At 37.4% G+C, this 21159-nt stretch overlaps 1 long non-coding RNA gene across 1 annotated transcript; it reads right to left on the bottom strand.

Moving 5' to 3' along the window:
• Positions 1-8734: 8734 nt before the first annotated feature.
• LOC140844998 (uncharacterized) lies at positions 8735-16813 on the bottom strand. The gene is made up of 2 exons (XR_012123620.1): positions 16327-16813; positions 8735-12109 (listed from the first exon to the last, which is right to left on the bottom strand). It is a non-coding gene; the product is annotated as an uncharacterized lncRNA (long non-coding RNA).
• Between the last annotated feature and the right edge of the window lie 4346 nt (positions 16814-21159).

The raw sequence follows: 21159 nt of genomic DNA, 5'->3' as shown, positions 1-21159 counted from the left end.
AATAATAACACAGAAATGGTAAGAAAAGGGAGGAGTCATAAAAGTCTCCTAATGCTAAAACTGTCTTATGAAATATTGTTTGTGGGCCAGGTACAAGCTATGAATTTTACACATTATTTCAATTAATTTCAGTAAATGTATTATGCAGTAATTCTTTATTTGTGATTGATCTTAGATTTTAGTCATGTTGTATAAACAATTAATGTAAATTAAAGTTGCTTGTGTGAATAGATGGTGCAATCTATGACTATATTCACAATCTTGCCACCCACATAAAATTATTTGGATTGTATTCTATAGGTGATATGCAAGTACCAAAAAATTTTAAATGAACAGAGATAGGACACAGAAATGTGAAAAGAGATGTGATGCATCAAATTTTGTACAATTCTTTCTCCATCACAGGTTTACTATCTAAAGGGTCAGTGGAGGATGACTATATGTCACACAGCTCTTAGATACATGTCCGTTTGGGAGCTTTACTGGACTTTTAACAGTCTTAGTTTGAGGTTCCCTCTGATTTAGCACATGTGGGATAAATGTGGAAGTGAGCTGTTTTAACTTTATTTTTAACATGCTGCCTATGTATTCCAAAAAAGTTTAAGGTAACAAAGAGAAGAATTAGGGTGAAGCAAATGCAAATCCAGCATGGAAAAGGAATTTATTGACATTACCTTAGTGGATCTATGTTTAGTAAGTGGGATGATTACGATATGATATAGGGACTATGAAAATCACAGTCAAGTTTGCTGAGGATATAGTACATTTTAATTCCTGTGTTTTGTCATTAAGAAATTGGTAATGCACCCTGGAAAAATTACAGCAGATAGACATAGACTTAGGCTTTCCACTGAACATTATACTTAGAAATATAGAATATAGATTTAATCATTGTCACTTAAAATGAGACTATATAACATAGTCTGCGGTAACCATTTGAAATAAAACTGTTTCTAAAGCTAGAAACATGTCAAATGCTTACATTTACAGAAAGTGGGGAAATGATAACTTCTTGGGAAAAGGTAGAGATGTTTACTAATCAGACCAAATATTGCAATAAATTACGTTGTCCAAGAAAAGATATTTGATTAGAATGATTTGAAGATGGGGCAGTAATGCTTCCAGTGACTAATTTTAGTAAAAATATTGTGGGCAAGCTTGCAGGAAAATATTGTGAGTTGTGAGAGTTAGTAGCAAAAGAATATTAGTCATCAGTTCATGTTCACAGAAACACATTCATTGGTTCTACTTTGAGTATAAAATACTGGGATCTCCAGTATTTTAATTGACAAATTGCTCCCAAGAAATGGCAAGCTTATTAGAAATGAATATCTATGGGGAATAGATATTTTTAAAAATGGTAATATATACAAAGTATTTTAAATATCCCCCTTTTTTAACATACACATGTGAGAATACCATCCTTTATATAAGAATTATTCCAGTTTGTCAGAGATTAGTGATTTTTTTCATCTCTTAAATATCTATGCAAATACTACTATGAGATTTTTTTCTGTTAGCTTAATTGCCACTGTAGAATATAACTATATGGTGCAAAAGGGAATGCATCTTCACGAATAATTTTAAAGAAAAATTTATGGGGAATCAACTTCTTCATGGATATTAGTGAAGGTAGTATACTTGTCTAAGGAATGCAAGAGAGGCTGAGAGAACCCAAAGACTATGACATTTTTTTTGGTCTTATGGATACACTACTTTTATTCCATTTGCTTATTCTATTAGCACAACTTATTAGTAGGTTTGTTGTTAATAGAGAACCGTATTTCAAAGAATTCTTGTATTTTTTATTAAACTAAATAGAGAACTGAAAAAATATTTTCCACTGACCACTTTTTCCTGTACCTTAATATTTACCATCACCTATCAGTAATTTACCTTGAAGCAAACAGTAGAGTAAAAGATTTTGATAAATATTTCAAGTCATAATTTTTAAGTAGAAAAAAAACATGAAAAATAACTGTTGAGTTCTGTTTTTATCTTATTCTCCAAAAGGTTTTGGCATACTTTCTTTCACATGACTGGCCATTTATATATCATTCTATAAATACAGTTCTTCCTATTTCTCTTAAAGACACAAAAAGTTCTTTTTATGATTGTCAGATTATAAAAGTAAGCCAGACATGAGCATCTATACTAGAGGAAAATATAAGTCACAGAAATTATCAGGTCTCAGATATGTTTTTACTTCAAATGTGTAATGAATCCAAGATTCACTTAGTCCAGAACAGTATACCAAGGCAGACAAATATTTTGAATGTTAATTACTTGCCTCTCTAATTCTTTAAAATAGCAGAGTCGGTGGAACACAGACTTAGAAACTGTCTGACAGGATTTTAAGAAAACACAGAATAAAGGTCAGTTCTTCCTCGCTCACTTATCAATCTGATATAACATCTGGGAACTGTGACAGTGAGATGCTTGGGTCGTTTTTCATAAACAGTAAGTGAGAGGACACTGATTGAAACTTTGGTTTCAATCATTTTCAAGAGATTGAAAATCCATAGTTGTGGTTAAAAATAACATAAGTTCACCTTTGTCTAGAAACAAAGGTAGGTGGCAGCTAAAGTTCTGAAGCTCCGAAAGATAGAAACAAAAGTTTTGATATCTTACATAAATAAAATCTATGATAAAAATGTATGTTTCTTCCCAAATAAAGAATTCATATGAGAGCACATTGAAGAGACATCAATAAAATGAAACAACGTTCATAGGTGGAAAAGTTTATCATTCACAAATTAATCATTAAATACAATATAAACCCAACAAATATCCCAATAAGGGTTTTTTGTTGTTGTTCCTTAATTAGGTAAGTCTAAAACTTATATGGAATAGTAAATAAATATCAGAGAACAAGAAATCAAGGTGTATGGAAGATTTCCTTATCATTACTCAATCTAGAATATACAGGGATAATTAAATTAGTATGATAAAAGCAGAGAAATGGAATATATCAAAATACAGATCCTAAATACAAATCCATGTATACATGGAAACTTGGCACATGATAAAGATGATGTTAGAAACAGAGGAAGAGAAATTTCCCTACCACCTAGGTTGTTGAAAGCCACAGAGAGTATCACTCCTATGTACAATAAACAAAAGCTGAACATTCTACGAAAGCGTAACTTTTTCTGGAGTCCAACAGAGGACTAAGGTTCACAACAACTAGGAGAACTGAATTCCAGCAGGTGACAACTCTTTGCGATGAAGAGAGAATATACACAGTATCTCTTTGGATAGACCATGGGAGGGAAAAAGCAGTGACTGAAAAACCGGGTAAGAAATCAGCTGAAACATGGAAAAATATTTTAAGGATCAGTGCTGGTTAACATGACAGCTTAGAATGCCTGGGATCCTTAAAACATAGGAAGTTCACACTCATCCACAAGCTGTTTTCTATGGGCCTCAACTGGGTGCTAAGTAGGAAGACTGAGAATGGGGCAGGAGACTAGAGAGACACTTGCTTCAGAAAAGGAACAGACCACTACCCTGACCCTTCTCAAATGTGAAGAAAAATCTTAAGCCACCCATGAAGAGGCAGGAAACCCTCTTATCCTACTGCATAAGCAAAGATGCATTGCCTCTTGGGGAGGGTCAACTATCTCCCAAAGGAAGGGTACTCTCCTGCCCTGGGTCCCAGGCAAAAGTAACTGCCACTGAGGGAAGGGCTCAATAAAATTATTTGTCCCTCAGAAAGGAGGAGACCTGCTAGGACCTAATTTACATTGATAACCAAACTAGAGATCTGTTGACTACTGGGGAGAGACAGGAAACTATCCCCTTCAAGATGAACCACTGATAAAAAGGCAGTTTCCTTGCTATGTAAAAGGAGGGCCTGAACACCAAGAAAGCTCCAGTACTGAGGCTCAGGGTCAAATGAAGCTCAACTAGGATAGCAGAGAACCATCTTGACTGCATTTTAAGCCTAACACAGAATAAACAACAGCAGTCTTTAACTAAGAGAATGGTAGAAACAAAACAAAAAAGAAAAAACAGGTATGCAGTGCGTATGCTATTTGTAGTAGTAACCCTGAGATAAACTTTGGGAAGCACAGGACCTTGAATAAGATCAACATTTTAACAGCCAAAACTGCTAGAAGAGTTGAAAGCTGTGGTTGATGGAAGATAATCACATGTGCAACAAAACCCAAAACACAGCTCAACTACTGCTTGGACTGACCCATGAAAGTATTATAATAGCCTGAAGAAAGAGATAGGCTGATTTACATAAGTATGATTTACCTTAGTCTCTAAGTTCACATATTGCTCTTCATTCAAAAATATAAAGAGGGGGATCATGGGAAGATGGCGGCGTGAGTAGTTCAGTGGAAATCTCCTCCCAAAAACATATATATTTATGAAAATACAATAAATACAACTATTCCTAAAAGAGACATCAGTGGATGCAGTACAACCGCCAGGATACATTTACATCTGCAAGAACTCAACATCATATGAAGAGGGTAAGATACAACCTGCAGCCCAGTGGGACCCAAACGCTCCCCCACCCCAGAACCTGGCAGTAAGAAAGGAGTCAGAATGGGGAGGGAGTGAAAGCCCAGGAATGCTAAACAACCAGCTCTAGAAATCCGCACCCAGAGCGCAGACACAAGGTGCACGGGGTGCTGGATATTAGAGAAACAGAAAAGCAAAACCTGTGGGCAGGTCCCTGCAACCAGTGCTCCTGAGACAAAAGAAAAGTGAGTGCTTTTTGCAAGTCTTAAAGAGACACGGGTCCCATAGCTGGATGAAGTCGTCCCGGCACAATTAGCCAGCTTCTGAGAATCCCAGAGAACTTTAGGTGCCCTAAACCCCTGGGCGGCAGTGCAGCTCTGAAGCCCCTCATGGCACTAAGTAGCCTGCCAGTCATTCCCCCAAATGGCGTGGACCCCAACACACAGGCCAGTAGTGGGAGAGCAGCAATGTGCACTGGGGATGGTGGTGCTGGAGGGGACCAGAAGGAGCCAGGGTGTGCCGGCAGAGCCAGAGGGGACCAGAAGCAGCTCGTGTAAGCCTGCTGCAACAGTGACCAAACAGTCCAAGAGCGGCCCGTGTGCGCGGGTGAGAGTGGTGCCAAAGGAGCCCAGGAGAGGTCCACAAGGGAGAGGTCCACGCACATCTGCAGCAGTGCTATAGGGAACAGCTGTGCTCCCAGCAGCCGACCAGAATCAAAGCCTGACACACAGCCGCACTGGCTATAGCCAAAGGCCACTGCTGGTACACAGCTGCCAGGCAGGGGCACCGCAATTAGGGAGGAGCGCACCTGGCATGCCTGCCACTTCCTGCAGGGCTCCATATGCTCTGACAGAGACCCCGCCCACAGCAGCTTAGGGGATTAACTTGGTGGCTGCTCCAGGAATGCGAGTAACTGACACAGGCAGCGGAGAAGGGCAGGGCATCCAGCAAGCAGGAAAGGACTTTCTTCTCCCAGCTGACACACCCGCAACCTGCCTACAGCTACTGCTATCACCATGAAAAGGCAAAAAAATTTAGTCCAGTCCAAGATAGTCCAGACAACACCTGAGAGTGGAGCTGCAGAGACAGACCTAACCAGTCTCCCTGAAAAAGAATTCAAAATAAAAATCATAAAAATGCTGACATAACTGCAGAGAAATAGGCAAGAGCCAAGGGATGAAGTCTGGAGGGAGATTACAAATATCCAGAAAGAGATTACAGAAGAGAAACAAACTCTGGAAGGATTTATAAGCAGAAAGGAAAAAGATGCAAGAGGCCATTGATGGAATAGAAACCAGAGAACAGGAATGCATACAAGCTGACAGAGAGAGAGAGATAAAAGGATCTCCAGGAATGAAACAATACTAAGAGAACTTTGTGACCAATCCAAAAGGAACAATATCCGCATTATAGGGGCACCAGAAGAAGAAGAGAGAGAAAAAGGGATAGAAAGTGTCTCTGAAGAAATTATTGCTGAAAACTTCCCCAAACTGGGGGAGGAAACAGTTGCTCAGATTATGGAAGCACACAGACCTCCCAACAGAAGGGATCCAAAGAAGACAACACTAAGACAAATAATAATTAAAATGGCAAAGATCAATGAAAAGGACAGAGTAGTAAAGACAGCTAGAGAGAGAAAAAAAGGTCACCTACAAAGGAAAACCCATCAGGTTATCATCAGACTTCTCAACAGAAACCTTACAGGCCAGAAGAGAATGGCATGATATATTTAATGCAATGAAACAGAAGGGCCTTGAACCAAGGATACTGTATCCAGCACGATTATCATTTAAATATGATGGAAGGATTAAACAATTCCCAGACAAGCAAAAGTTGAAGGAATTTGCCTCCCACATACCACCTCTACAGGGTACCTTAGAGGGACTGCTCTAGATGGGAGCACTCCAAAAAAGAGCACAGAACAAACCACCCAACATATGAAGAATGGAGGAGGAGGAATAAGAAGGGAGAGAAATAATCATCAGACGGTGTTTATAGTAGCTCAATAAGCGAGATAAGCTAGACAGTAAGGTAACAAAGAAGCTAACCATGAACCTTTGGCAACCACGAATCTAAAGCTTGCAATGGCAATAAGTACATATCTTTCAATAATCACCCTAAATCTAAATGGAATTAATGCACCAATCAAAAGACACAGAGTAATAGAATGGATAAAAAAGCAAGACCAATCTATATGCTGCTTCCAAGAGACTCACCTCAAAACCAAACACATTCATAGATTAAAAGTCAAGGGATGGAAAAAATATTCCATGCAAACAACAGGGAGAAAAAAAGCAGGTGTTGTAATAATAGTATCAGACAAAATAGACTTCAAAACAAAGAAAGTAACAAGAGATAAAGAAGGACATTACATAATGATAAAGGGCTCAGACCACCAAGAGGATATAACCAGTATAAACATATATGTACCCAACCCAGGAGCACCAATATATGTGAAACAAATAATAACAATTAAAGGAGGAAATAGAATGCAATGCATTCATTTTGGGAGACTTTAACACACCACTACTCCAAAGAACAGATCCACCAGACAGAAAATAAGTAAAGACACAGAGGAACTGAACAACACACTAGAACAGATGAAACCTAATAGACATCTACAGAACTCTACATCCAAAAGCAACAGCATACACATTCTTCTCAAGTGCACGTGGAACATTCTCCAGAATAGACCACATACTAGGCCACAAAAAGAGCCTCAGTAAATTCCAAAAGATTGAAATCCTAACAACCAACTTTTCAGACCACAAAGGCATAAAACAAGAAATAAATTGTACAAAGAAAGCAAAAAGGCTCACAAACACATGGAGGCTTAACAGCATACTACTAAATAATCAATGGATCAATGACCGAATTAAAATGGAGATCCAGCAATATATGGAAACAAACGACAACAAAAACACAAAGCCCCAACTTCTGTGGGATGCAGCAAAAGCAGTCTTAAGAGGAAAGTATATAGCAATCCAGGCATATTTAAAGAAGGAAGAACAATCCCAAATGACTGGTCTAATGTCACAATTATCAAAATTAGAAAAAGAAGAACAAATGAGGCCTAAGGTCAGCAGACGGAATGACATAATAAAGCTCAGAGAACAAATAAATAAAATTGAGAAGAATAAAACAATAGCAAAAATCAATGAAACCAAGAGCTGGTTCTTCGAGAAAATTAACAAAATAGATAAGCCTCTAGCCAGACTTATTAAGAGGAAAAGAGAGTCAACACACATCAACAGAATCAGAAACGAGAAAGGAAAAATCATGACGAACCCCACAGAAATACAAAGAATTATTAGAGAGTACTATGAAAACTTATATACTAACAAGCTGGAAAACCTAGAAGAAATGGATGACTTCCTAGAAAAATACAATCTCCCAAGACTGACCCAGAAAGAAACAGAAAATCTAAACAGAACAATTACCAGCAACAAAATTCAATCAGTAATCAAGTAAGCACCCAAGAACAAAACCCCCGGGCCAGATAGATTTACCTCAGAATTTTATCAGACATACAGAGAAGACACAATAACCATTCTCCTTAAAGTTTTAGAAAAAATACAAGAGGAGGGAATACTCCCAAACTCATTTTAAGAAGCCAACATCACCCTAATACAAAAACCAGGCAAAGACCCCACCAAAAAAGAAAACTGCAGACCAATATCCCTGATGAACATAGATGCAAAACTACTCAACAAAATATTAGCAAACCGAATTCAAAAATACATCAAAAGGATCATATACCATGACCAAGTGGGATTCATCCCAGGGATGCAAGGATGGAACAACATTCGAAAATCCATCAACATCATCCACCACATCAACAAAAAGGACAAAAACCACATGATCATCTCCATAGATGCTGAAAAAGAATTTGACAAAATTCAACATCAATTCATGATAAAAACTCTCCACAAAATGGGCATAGAGGGCAAGTACCTCAACATAATAAAGGCCATATATGATAAACCCACAGCTAACATCATACTGAACAGCTAGAGGCTGAAAGCTTTTTCTCTGAGATTAGGAACAAGACAGGGATGCTCACTCTCCCCACTGTTATTTAACATAGTACTGGAGGTCCTAGGCATGGCAATTAGACAACACAAAGAAATACAAGGAATCCAGATGGGTAAAGAAGTTAAACTGTTACTATTTGCAGATGACATGATATTGTACATAAAAAACTGCTCCATCCAGCAGAGCTGCGGGTTGATCGTGGCAAAACACTGAGACTGAAAACTCTTATTTTATGCTCTTTATTTGTTTCTAGAAGAAGAAAGTTTAAGATAGAAAGCCTGTGCTGCTTAAGCAGAAAAGAAAAGTGAAGAAGCTGCCCTATATTTTGACCACCTGCTTACATCCCTTCTGCTTGCTCTGGGGTGGTGTCTACCACAGAGCTTCTCGAAGTTCTCAAGAGGAAGTTCTATTTGTGGTCGGCCGATTCCAGGTATTTTGGGTACACCTAGGCGAGGTGTTCTCGTAACTAAGTGGGGCATGGAAACTTTTGTGGTTAGCTAAGGGAAACGGGAGGTTGGCTCGGTCACATGGAGGATAGAGAAGAAGGCAGTATGGCTGCACTTATGTCAAATAAGATGGTGCTTGCAATATCTCCTAACATCTCCCCGTTTTTTGTTTTTTGAGGCTGAGCCTGTCTTAGGTTGTGGCACTGCTCTCTAAGCCTCCTTACCCATCATAGCTCTCAACAACTTCCAAGCGTTGTCGGGCTGTCTTAGGTTGGTAGGCGGGACAGGCCATCTTATCTGTCATTGACTTCCAGCCTCTCTAGGAGATTCTCAGGATCCGAGCTTGTGGATCTGCGCCTCTGGCCACTGCAACCATCACAAGCCGGGTATTTTGAGCATTTGTACTGATTTTTTGCCAATTGTAAGCCGTTCTCCTACATATCCAAATGAGTATCGCTCCGACCAATACTATGATTGCAACTGAACCAGACCAACTCTTATCCAAATTTAGGCCTTCAGAGAGGCTGCCAAGGAAATCTTACCACGGGATAATTTTTACTCGGGTGTCATTGATTCTAAGGATTTGCTTTGTAAGCTCATATGAGAAATTCACAAACTTAGCATTCCAAGGGCCTTGGAGATACTCACTAAGGTTATGGGATATATTCTGCAATCTAGAAAAGGGAGAGGCGGTTACACAAACAGCCTTGTGAGAGGGCTGACATATTACATTATGAAGCTGATACACCATATCAATCTCTTCTTGCAGTATATCAATTCTTTGGTTAAGGAGCATTAGTCCTTCTTTTAGGTGTGCGTTGACTGCTTTTTGAGTCTGCAGCGCTTCAGCGGTTTGCGACACTATACTGTTCACAGTCGCAGCAGTCTCCCCACTGGTTGTAAGCACTATAGCAGCAGCTGCCACGGCCGCTGAACCAATGGCAATTGAGGCGATAACAGCAGCAGTGATGCCAAAGTCTCTCTTTGGTCGTTGCAACACCAGCAGGAAGTCACGGGGAGAAGCTTCCACCAGGAAAGGCATGTGTCTCGGGACTCAGACGTCCACTGCGAGCTGATACTCAGTTCCATTCCAGCATTCCACTAGGTAGCATCTGCCTGTGCTGCAGCTGAGCTCTGTGATGTTCGTGCCCTCCTGCTTGGATAAGAGAAAGAAAAAAGGGGGGACTAACACAGATGGGGGTGGGGCCATATGCAATTTCAAATAATGCAGGTCTCTTAAAGCTTGTTGGATGAGTTTCCACATGCTGTGAAGGACACAAGGCCCCAGTAACAGCAATAGAAGACATAAAATGCTTAGGGTTAAGAGAGGTGTGACAGCGTGCCAGAGAATATTTAGGGGGTCTTTGAACATGTATTTTATCTGATTTAATATATCAGATGCAGTTTTGGCTGCAAATAAGATATGATTTAAATAGTTCTGTGGTGACCGGGGATGTAACTCCCCCTTTTTTGTTTTTTCCAAATGAGCTTTAAGGGTGCCATGAGCACATTTCACAATACCTTGGCCTTGTGGATTATATGGTATCCTAGTTTTGTGGGAAATATGCATTACATAGCTGAGAAGGAACATGTCGAAAGACAGACATAACTTGAATATATATATAGGTTTTAACAAACTACTAGTTAAATTGCCTACCTACATTAACAGAATAGGAATACAGATACATAACAAAGGCAGACTTACAATTACTAGTTATATCTAATGAAATTAAGAAAACTAGTTAGATAGCTTAGGCATTTGTAAAAACTTACTGACAATATGATGGATATCATCTAATTGATTTTGGGTAGTTTGAGAAAAATCAGACAAATTGAAATAGCACATTCTTGGAAACTGTTCACATCCTACATGCTCTTTTAACAACAGACAGTCCACAGCAGCGTGATTCTGAAGCACCCCAGCTCGCACTTCTCTCATTTCCTGGTGGAGTTCAGATAATACAGAAGCAGTCAAATTTGTTGTTTTGCTATATGCACAGGCCAGCTTAGATATCGCTTTCTGCATTCTAATGACAAGTCCAGAACTGGCAGGAGGAATGCAGCTGCAACTGAAATAGCGGCAGGATTTCAAAGTTTTAAGTTTTTATGACAATCAGATGGCAGAGCTTGGAGAAGTCTCTCGCGCTTATACTTAGGTGGAAGCATCTCACACTACAAACACTTCAATAGTGTGAAGAAAGGGCTTGGTATGTTTTGTTATTACACAAAAATACCCAACTATTTGGAAGTCTATATCCAGAAGACTATTTTACATTGATTGTAAAATTACAGTAAGAGGGTGCATGAGTACAATTAATACATACACAATTAGTAATTATAGTAGTACTAACAGGTAAATTTAATTGGGCATCAGGAGCAAGCACTTTAGGGGGAAGAGTGATGTTTATGCTTGAGATATTAGGAAACACCGTAAGAGAAAGTCTTGTGCCTATTAAATTATTCTTTAACAGTTCACTGATAGAGGAATTTCTTGCTACACAAAAAGATGACCTGAACAACTTTTGGCTCATGAGTTGTTGTAACCATAAGTTAGGTGAGGAAAAATTATTTTCTGGAATGAGTGATATATTTAAATACACATAATTACTCTTATACAATATGACAGGAGTTCTTTTTTGAAACTTTTCACAGATATAACTGCTAATATCTTCTCGGGACAAAACTGCTTTATAAATATCACAATGATCACCATCTCTAACAGACCAATCAGCAATATCATTCTAAGTTTTCTTCTATCATTTGTCTATATATTTCTTCTGTAGTATGTACACACATAAGTGCCATTATTGGAAATAAAAAAAGATACTATTATTTAGTGGGCTTCAGTTTTCCGTGTCTGACGTGCAGACTTTTGTTGAGGTTTTTGGATGGTCACCTTCTGGAATGATTCTTCTAGTGGATATTGATGTTTCAAGTTCTCTTTCATATTGTATCTGAATTCATTTTCTGGGTAGCTAGATCAAGCATTGATCCTCTGTAACAACACAAGCAAACTCTTCGCCCCACACCTTGATATGATTTTTATGCCATAGTGAAGAACTCATTGGAGACTACCACACAGGAACTGTTTGTTGTTTCAGAAAGGGAAGTATTATCAGAAAAATATATTTCCACTGCTGATTGTCCGTCACCTTTTAGAAGATCAAAATTAAGGATATGTAAAGCATGCATTGATCGTCAATTTGCAATTAATTTTATCATATCGGGGAGTAATCCCCCCTCTTTGTACAATATTCAATGAGAGCTTGGCTTGTAGAATTGTATGAAATGCCTGTTTCATGAGTGATGTTATATAGCTGAAAAAAATGTATGTAACACAGAGGAGAGGTAAACTGGAGCATTGCCACTCAGCTTAAGAGATAAAGCTTAAAACATTTTATCAGCAACACTTGAAACAAGAAGCTAAAAAATCATTTTTCTTTAGTTTACTTAATTTTAAGTAACTAGTACTCATTTTGCTGAAATCTAGTTCTTTACTAGTTTAGTAGTAATTAAACAGTGATTATAAACAAAAAAAGATTTACGAATGACAATGGTTAAAGATTTGATGAGAGCTTACTGTAAGATAGCTGATATATGGAAGTTTGGATATTTCTGTAACATAAAACACTTAGTAATAAAATTTAGCATTATTCTTTTTGACAGCACTTTTCAGGTAAGTATATATCAGGTAAATAAGCCAAATTAGTCAAACATTTTCTTTGATGAGGAGAAGAAGTTCTACTGATATGTTCCAGGGGCCCTCTGGAAAATATCAGAGTTAATTGAGAGGTAAAAATACTTTTTTAAATTTTGGTTTGGGAAGATGTCAAAAGTTTTTAAAGCACTTGCTTAAATAGAATTATAGTTAGTAAATAACACTTGTTATTTAACTAGAATGATAATAAGAAAGTTTAAAAGCAAATGCAGAAGGTTACATAGTTGTTAATACTTAGCTTAGTCTTAATATTAAGATCTCATTTTCTTAAATACTCAGACAATTCATTGCGATGTTAAGCATAAGAAACTGTTTTGATAAAACAATTAGAGAACTTTTTGCAATCTTTCAATATTAAGAGCAGACTAATGGTTAAAGAAAACTGTCTTTTTAACTGAAAAGAAAACTCCAATTTTGCTGTGTACTCAACATCAAGACTCACTTGCCTTAACTCCACACAGCATGACCATATCAACTCCTCTACAAGCTTGCCACAACCCTCCTCTTACATTCAGTGTTCGCCCCCTTTAAATAAATCGCTGTACTTTAGAACAATTACTTTCTTTTACTCTTAACAAAACAAATTTCCATTCTTTATACTTTTTCTTATTAAAACACACATCTTTAACATACCAAAACATTTTCCTTATTAAGTAGTTTCCATTAGAACTTAAAACCATTTGATACTTTAACTTTCAGTAAACACTGAAAAATAGGCCACTGTAAACTGTTACACTAGCATTCTTCAGATTCATACATTTATGAACATATTTTATCATTTTGGCAACTGTCTTACACACAATTTCTCATTAAGCACAAAGTATGTCTATATAACTTAGCAAACGTTAAGAATTTTGTTTACCACAAAAATTCTCAGGCTGTTTGTAGGTATATACACTGTTATACATTAATACAGTATTATTATTAAAAAGTTTATTTGCTACACTTGTTTACTTATTTTTACCAACCATGCTAGATTACTTATAAAACTTTTACTAAACATCAGACAAAGTCAAGCTTTTCTTTAAGCATATTCTTGAAATATTTAACAGGTAACATCAACTTAAATGACTTTAAGTAAACTTTGGCAGCTAATAACTATAAGGACATGTCCATTTCAATTAAGCTTAAATTAGCATTAATGCATAATATTTTTTATTAGATTTTCTGGAAGTTTTAGAATGCCCAATTTTCACAAGCGCTTATTTTTAAATCAATTTTAATTAATACCCTCTGGAGGTAGAAAACATTTTTTATCTACACACTTAAACACACAAACATACAGACCGAGACATAATTACAGTTAGCAACACTTTTCATATAAAAACATAAACACAGACAAACTGACATAAAGATTTGAGTTACTAATATTAAATTGTCTTCTTTCTTCTTAGTTTATTTGATTAAAAGTACTTCAGTTTTCAAGAATACACTCTAAGGGCAAGCAGTTTACATTACCGGGTCAAGGCTTACACAGCCCCAGTCTAGGGGGCTGGAAATAAAATGCAAGTACAATTTAAGCATGAGTTATTTAAAGCTAGGCTATATAGTAAAATATAAATTTCTTCTATCTCGGGGACTCTCGTTTAAAACTTCTCAATTTTCAAAGATAATGATGAACTTAGTAAGTAGAATAGATTTTCACTGAAAGAATTTAGAAAACTAGTTCTTTATTGTAGTAGTTCATGGGACTTTTGACTACTTTCCTTGTGGCAAATATATTTAGCTGCATAACATTATATTGCATATTTCTTTCAGGGGCTAAGCCTCTCTAATCAGAAAGTTTGTATTGAGGCCAGGTTTGTGTGCAGAAGATAAGACACTTCTTTCTTAGAGTTTAGGGATTGAATTACTCTCAGTTTTCCTAGTTTTTTCTACCTGAGCTTTAGTCATTTCTTGAGAGCCCCTTGCCTGTCTGACAAGTGTAGGGGCTGTGTGACTTCTCACTGCTAGAGCCTTGATTCGGGTTACAAGCTTGTTTCGCTTCCTTGGGTCTGCAGACAAGGAAATGCTTAGCTCTAGGACGACTGCTTCTAAGGAAAGGAGTTAATAGAATAGAGCTATTTACATGTTGGTTTGAGGGTGTAGCTTGATTATTTTGCAGGCTCTATTTACATCGTGTTAGCTGCAGGACTACCTCCCAAGCTGTGAAAAACAGCATCTTTTAAATGAGATACCTTCTTTGGGGAACCAAGGACATACTTATTCTATAAATTCTAAAAATCTTGTTAGTTGTTGTTGCCCTACCTTTGCGCCGCGCATTCGCAGCATATGCTTGAGTATCTGTGCAAACAGGACTTGGCTGTTTCCGGCTCCCATGTTACTCTCAACCCTTTTCCGAGCAGATTAGTGAGTTTCTGGATCTGCTCCTGGGAGGCAATGACTTGAGCCTTTAAGGACTCAATTAAATCCTCTCGCGGATCAAGGCACGGAGGGCAAAATCTGAGAGGTGATTATCTGATTTTGAGAAATTGTCAACTGTTTTCTTAAAGACTCCATTATTTCTTCCTTTGTATCTATAGGAGGAGCTGAGGGTAAAACTACAGAGGAATATCTCGGAAGAGGGGGATAGATGTTTTTTTACTCATCTCTTTCCTTGGTGTACTGTCGTCCCTTCTAAGTTTTTGTCTCTCCTGATCATCTCTGTCACTCTTCTCATTTTCTGAATTTTCTGAGTCTGAGCTTGAGGCATCCCTCAATTTCTCTTTTTACTTTCTGGTTTTATACTTCTTATCTACTCCTTCTTTTTCCTGCATTGACTCTAGTGAGCTCTCAGCACAGTCATCTCTTGTCTGTGACTCTCTCTCTTGAATCTCACCTAATGTGTTTATGCAGTCCTGAATATGTTCTTGAATCACAACTTTTGGGGAGGAGAGGCAGTCTTTCACTAGAGCCCAAAGAGAGAGTATATTGGGAGGAACTGAGTCTTCTCCATTCTCTCTCATATATCTTGCAATCTCTGCTCTGTGCTTCTCCCAGTTCTCTCTACTGAAACTTCCTCCTGTTAGCAGCCAAGGATTTATATCTCCTACAGCATTAATATAGGTCTTTGCTGTCTCATCCTTTATTCCAGTCCCTGCTGCCTTGAGCAGTTGTTTCAAGCTGCTCTTAGCCTGATGTTTAGACAGATCTGATCCCATCTTGTAACTATGAGAAATAGAAGGCAGCTTAGCAAAAATATATGACAAGGATAATTAGCAGAACAGTAAGGCAAAGAAAGCTGGCTAGGATGAAAATCCTCTCAGAGCTTGCACAGATATACTTGAGGAACTGCGCACTGCCTCTTCTGTGGGCGAGTTTCCTCAGCAGCCCATGAATTTTATGAGGCTCCCTGCACTTGAATGCTTTAACTCTAAAATTTTAGCTCTGTTTTTCGCTTCTGCAGGACAGTAAAGCAAAGGAAAATTGTTAGGAGGAGGATCCTTCTCGAAGCTGGCACAGAGATATCTTAAAACTCTGCTCTCATTAGTTTCTACAGTCCATGGGACCTCTATTTTTTCATTCTTGTGCGGAGGATCCTTTTCGAGGCTGACACACAGCCCATGGGACCTCTACTTTTTCATTCTTGTGATCTCTCTTTAGGAGATCTGCTCACCTTTGCAGTGGCTGAAATCCCAACTGTCTGTGAGCCTGAACTCAATTCCCGCTTACCTTGTCATGCCGGCCGACGCTTTTCTTCCGGGAATTCCTCGGGGAGTTCCTTTCTCTTGACCTGGGGGTTCCTCAGTCGCTTTTGCCACCTGCTTGTGGTACGGGGGAACGTCAAAGCCCTGTACGGGCCACCACTTGCTCCGTCCAGCAGAGCTGCGGGTTGATCGTGGCAAAACACTGAGACCGAAAACTCTTACCTTATGCTCTTTATTTGTTTCTAGTAGAAGAAAATTTAAGATAGAAAGCCTGTGCTGCTTAAGCAGAAAAGAAAAGTGAAGAAGCTGCCCTATATTTTGACCACCTGCTTACATCCCTTCTGCTTGCTCTGGGGTGGTGTCTACCACAGAGCTTCTCGAAGTTCTCAAGAGGAAGTTCTATTTGTGGTCGGCCGATTCCAGGTATTTTGGGTACACCTAGGCGAGGTGTTCTCGTAGCTAAGTGGGGCATGGAAACTTTTGTGGTTAGCTAAGGGAAACGGGAGGTTGGCTCGGTCGCACGGAGGATAGAGAAGAAGGCAGTATGGCTGCACTTATGTCAAATAAGATGGCGCTTGCAATGTATCATAACAAAAATCTCTAAAGATTCCACTCCAAAACTACTAGAACTAATATCATAATTCAGCAACGTTGCAGGATACAAAATTAACATACAGAAACCTGGGGCTTTCCTATACACTAACAGTGAACTAATAGAAAGAGAAATCAGGAAAACAATTTCATTCACAATAGCATAAAAAAGAATAAAATACCTAGGAATAAACCTAACCAAGGAAGTGAAAGATCTATACCCTGAAAACTACGAGACACACATAAGAGAAATTAAAGAGGACACAAACAAATGGAAACTCATCCCATGCTCTTGGTTAGGAAGAATTAATATCGTCAATATGGCCATCCTGCCCAAAGCAATATACAGATTTGATGCTATCCCTATCAAATTACCAACAACATTCTTCAACAAACTGGTACAAATAGTTCAAAAATTCATATGGAAACACCAAAGACACTGAATAGCCAAAGCAATCCTGAGTAGGAAGAATAAAGTGGGGAGGGGGGGGGATCTCACTCCCCAACTTCAAGCTCTACTACAAAGCCACAGTAATCAAGACAATTTGATACTGGCACAAGAACAGAGCCACAGATCAGTGAATAGAGGACTCCAGACATTAACCCAAACATATATGGTTAATTAATATTCGATAAAGGAACCATGGACATACAATGGGGAAATGACAGTCTCTTCAACAGATGGTGCTGGCAAAACTGGACAGCTACATGTAAGAGAATGAAACTGGATCACTGTCTAACTCCATACACAAAAGCAAATTCAAAATGTATCAAAGACTTGAATGTAAGTCATGAAACCATAAAACTCTTAGAAAAAAACATAGGCAAAAATCTCTTGGATGTAAACATTAGTAACTTCTTCATGAATATATCTCCCCAGGGAAGGAAAACAAAAGCAAAAATGAACAAGTGCAACTATATCAAGCTGAAAAGCTTCTGTACAGCAAAGGACACCATCAATAGAACAAAAAGGTACCCTACAGTATGGGATAATATTTTCGTAAATGACAGATCCGATAAAGGCTAGACATCCAAAATTTAAAAAGAGCTCACACACCTCAACAAACAAAAAGCAAATAACCCAATTAAAAAATGGGCAGAGCTGAATAGACAGTTCTCCAAAGAAGAAATTCAGATGGCCAACAGACACATGAAAAGATGCTCCACATCGCTTGTCATCAGAGAAATGCAAATTAAAACCACAATGAGATATCATCTCACACCAGTAAGGATGGCTACCATCCAAAAGACAAACAACAACAAATGTTGACAATGTTGTGGAGAAAGGGGAACTCTCCTACACTGCTGGTGGGAATGTAAATTAATTCAGCCATTGTGGAAAGCAGTATGGAGGTTCCTCAAAATGCTCAAAATAGAAATACCATTTGACCCAGGAATTCCACTTCTAGGAATTTACCCTAAGAATGCAGCACTCCAGTTTGAAAAAGACAGATGCACCCCTATGTTTATTGCTGCACTATTTACAGTAGCCAAGATATGGAAGCAACCTAAATGTCCATCAGTAGATGAATGGATAAAGAAGATGTGGTACATATACACAATGGAGTATTACTCAGCAATAAGAAAAAAACAGATCCTACCATTTGCAACAACATGGATGGAGCTAGAGGGTATTATGCTCAGTGAAATAAGCCAGGCAGAGAAAGACAAGTACCAAATGATTTCACTCATATGTGGAGTATAAGAACAAAAGAAAACTGAAGGAACAAAACAGCAGCAGAAGCACAGAACCCAAAAATGAACTAACAGTTACCAAAGGGAAAGGGATTGGAGAGGACGGGTGGGAAGGGAGTGATAAGGGCAGGAAAAAAGAAAGGGGGCATTACAATTAACATGTATTGTGTGTGGGGGGGGGGGCACTGGGAGGACTGTGCAACACAGAGAAGACAAGTAGTGATTTTACAGCATCTTACTATGTTGATGGACAGTGACTGTGAATGGGTATGTGGGGGGAGACTTGGTGAGAGGGGGAGTCTAGTGAACATAATGTCCTTCATGTAATTGTAGATTAATGATATCAAAATAAAATTTAAAAAAGAAAACAAGCCCAATATCCAAATGCCTCAGCTATCCACAAGGAGAATAAAAGCAGACCCATGCACAAAAAACACTAATACTAAAACAAAATTACAGTTAGAGAAAAAGGAAACATTGGATTAAAAGAAAAAAAAGACACAGACTTCTCATCAGAAATATGCAAATCATAAAATAATGGAGTGACATCTTTAGTTACTGATAGGAAAAAAAAGACCCAGACACTTGTATCTAGTAAAGATGCACTTTAAAAAATAAATGTATTTTCAGGCAAATGATGCTGAGAGAATTCATTGACAGTAGGCCTGAAGTACAGTCAGTAACAAAGGAAATTGCATAGCCAGAAGATGATGCCAAAAACAAATATAAATCAACAAAATGAGGAAGGGCAGACATGGTGAGATTTATAGTAAATAAAATGTATTTTCTTACTTTTTTCTTTCTTTCATAAGGTAATTTTCCTAAGGAAAAATCATAACAATTTGTCACAGGTTATATTATATATGTAGAAGTAAACTATATGAAGCAAAAATGTAAATGGCAGGAGAGAGGAAATTGATGTATCATGGTGTATGGTTCTTAAATGAGACAATGAAGTGGCATATTATTTGAAGGTACTTGTGATAAGCAAAAGATGTGCACAGTATATCTTAGAAAAACACTAAAAGTAATTAAATGTATAATGAATAAGACAAGAGCAGAGAGAAAAAATGGGGGGAAACATAATCCTCAAATAACAAGGAAAAATAGATAAACAAGGAAATAAAGAAAAAGGACAAAATGAGAAAAATAGTAGATTGAAATCTAACCATATCAATAGTCATTTAAAACTAGTAGAAAAAATACAATTGAAGGCAAAGATTGCCAACATGAATGGAAAAGCAATAATCATTATATGCCCTTTGAAATAAATCTACTTTAAATGTAAAGACATAGTCTAAAAGTAAAAGAATAGAAATAGATATAGCACAAAAACACTAAGCATAAGAGAACTTGAAAAGATATTTGATTTCACATAAAATAACTTTGGCCCAAAGAATTTTTAGAGGGCTACAAATAGAAATTTCATAAGTTTGTATAGACTAAGTACATTAAAAATATATGAGAATCCTAAATTTTATGCAATGAACACAGAGATTTATAATACTAAAGCCAAAACTGACATAAATTACAGGAGAAATAGATAAATCCATGAATAATATATGTAGATACTTCATCATTCTTCTAGCAGCAATTTATAGGAAAAATGAAAAAAAAGAAAACATATAGGATACTTGAACAGCATCATAATTGACATTTATAGAAAACTATCAAATTCCAAGTTTATTTAGCCATTACTTTGGATTGTTCTTCCTCTTATAAACAATATAACAGGGAGTATTATACTTTTTTTACATAAACCTGTATGCACCTTTTAATTTTAGATGGACTTTATTGCCCCTAACAAGTCTACAGCAGAGTATCCACATCTGTATTTGAAACTATAAAATAATTGTACTTCTGCCATTTTGTGCGATTATAAAGAGCTGAAATGTTAAACACAAAATTCTTGGCTCAACCATTTTTCCAAGCATGCTGGATTTCAGACGCTTTTTATGTCAGAATGGCTTTTATTCATATTTCTAAAGTCATGAGCTGTGCATGTGTTTATGATGTCCACTGGCCCCTACATGTTTTGCAGTCACCTCTCTGGCCTTCTCAAATGGTAGCCCACTGGGTCAGAAGAACAACTTTTATGTTATTACAGAATTTTGTGACTGTAACATGATTATATTAGATTCATAGTTTCAGCATACTGAGGTTTTGATAGCCATTTTATGCTTATAATTCTTTGTGCAATAAATATTAATTTATCCATTCCTGCAATAATTTTTATTATCTGAGATAATTGTTTTAGAAAGTACTAGTTCTCACAGAGCTTATATTTAACTGAGGGCTTATGTTCTAAAATGTTTTACTAGTAGGTACGAAATATTCACTGAATAGAAATGAGATTATCTTCCTACATTCTAAGAGCAGAAATCTAAATGGGGGTAAACACATCTGTTTTCTTTACTGTTTAGATACCCAGAAATACAGTTTAATGTGACAGAATATAAATGTTCTAAATGTGATAACAACATGGTGCTTAAGTGGAGTCCTTGAACAAAATGAATAAGAAAGTTTCTTGTTTTAATTAGACCCCAATTGTTTTCTCACTCGGAGTCTATTA

Source organism: Manis javanica, chromosome 12 (assembly GCF_040802235.1).
Source record: "Manis javanica isolate MJ-LG chromosome 12, MJ_LKY, whole genome shotgun sequence".
In the NCBI taxonomy this organism is placed as follows: domain Eukaryota; kingdom Metazoa; phylum Chordata; class Mammalia; order Pholidota; family Manidae; genus Manis; species Manis javanica.
Note: the sequence above shows the minus strand (reverse complement) of the source record. Positions and strands in the feature narration are given on the sequence as shown.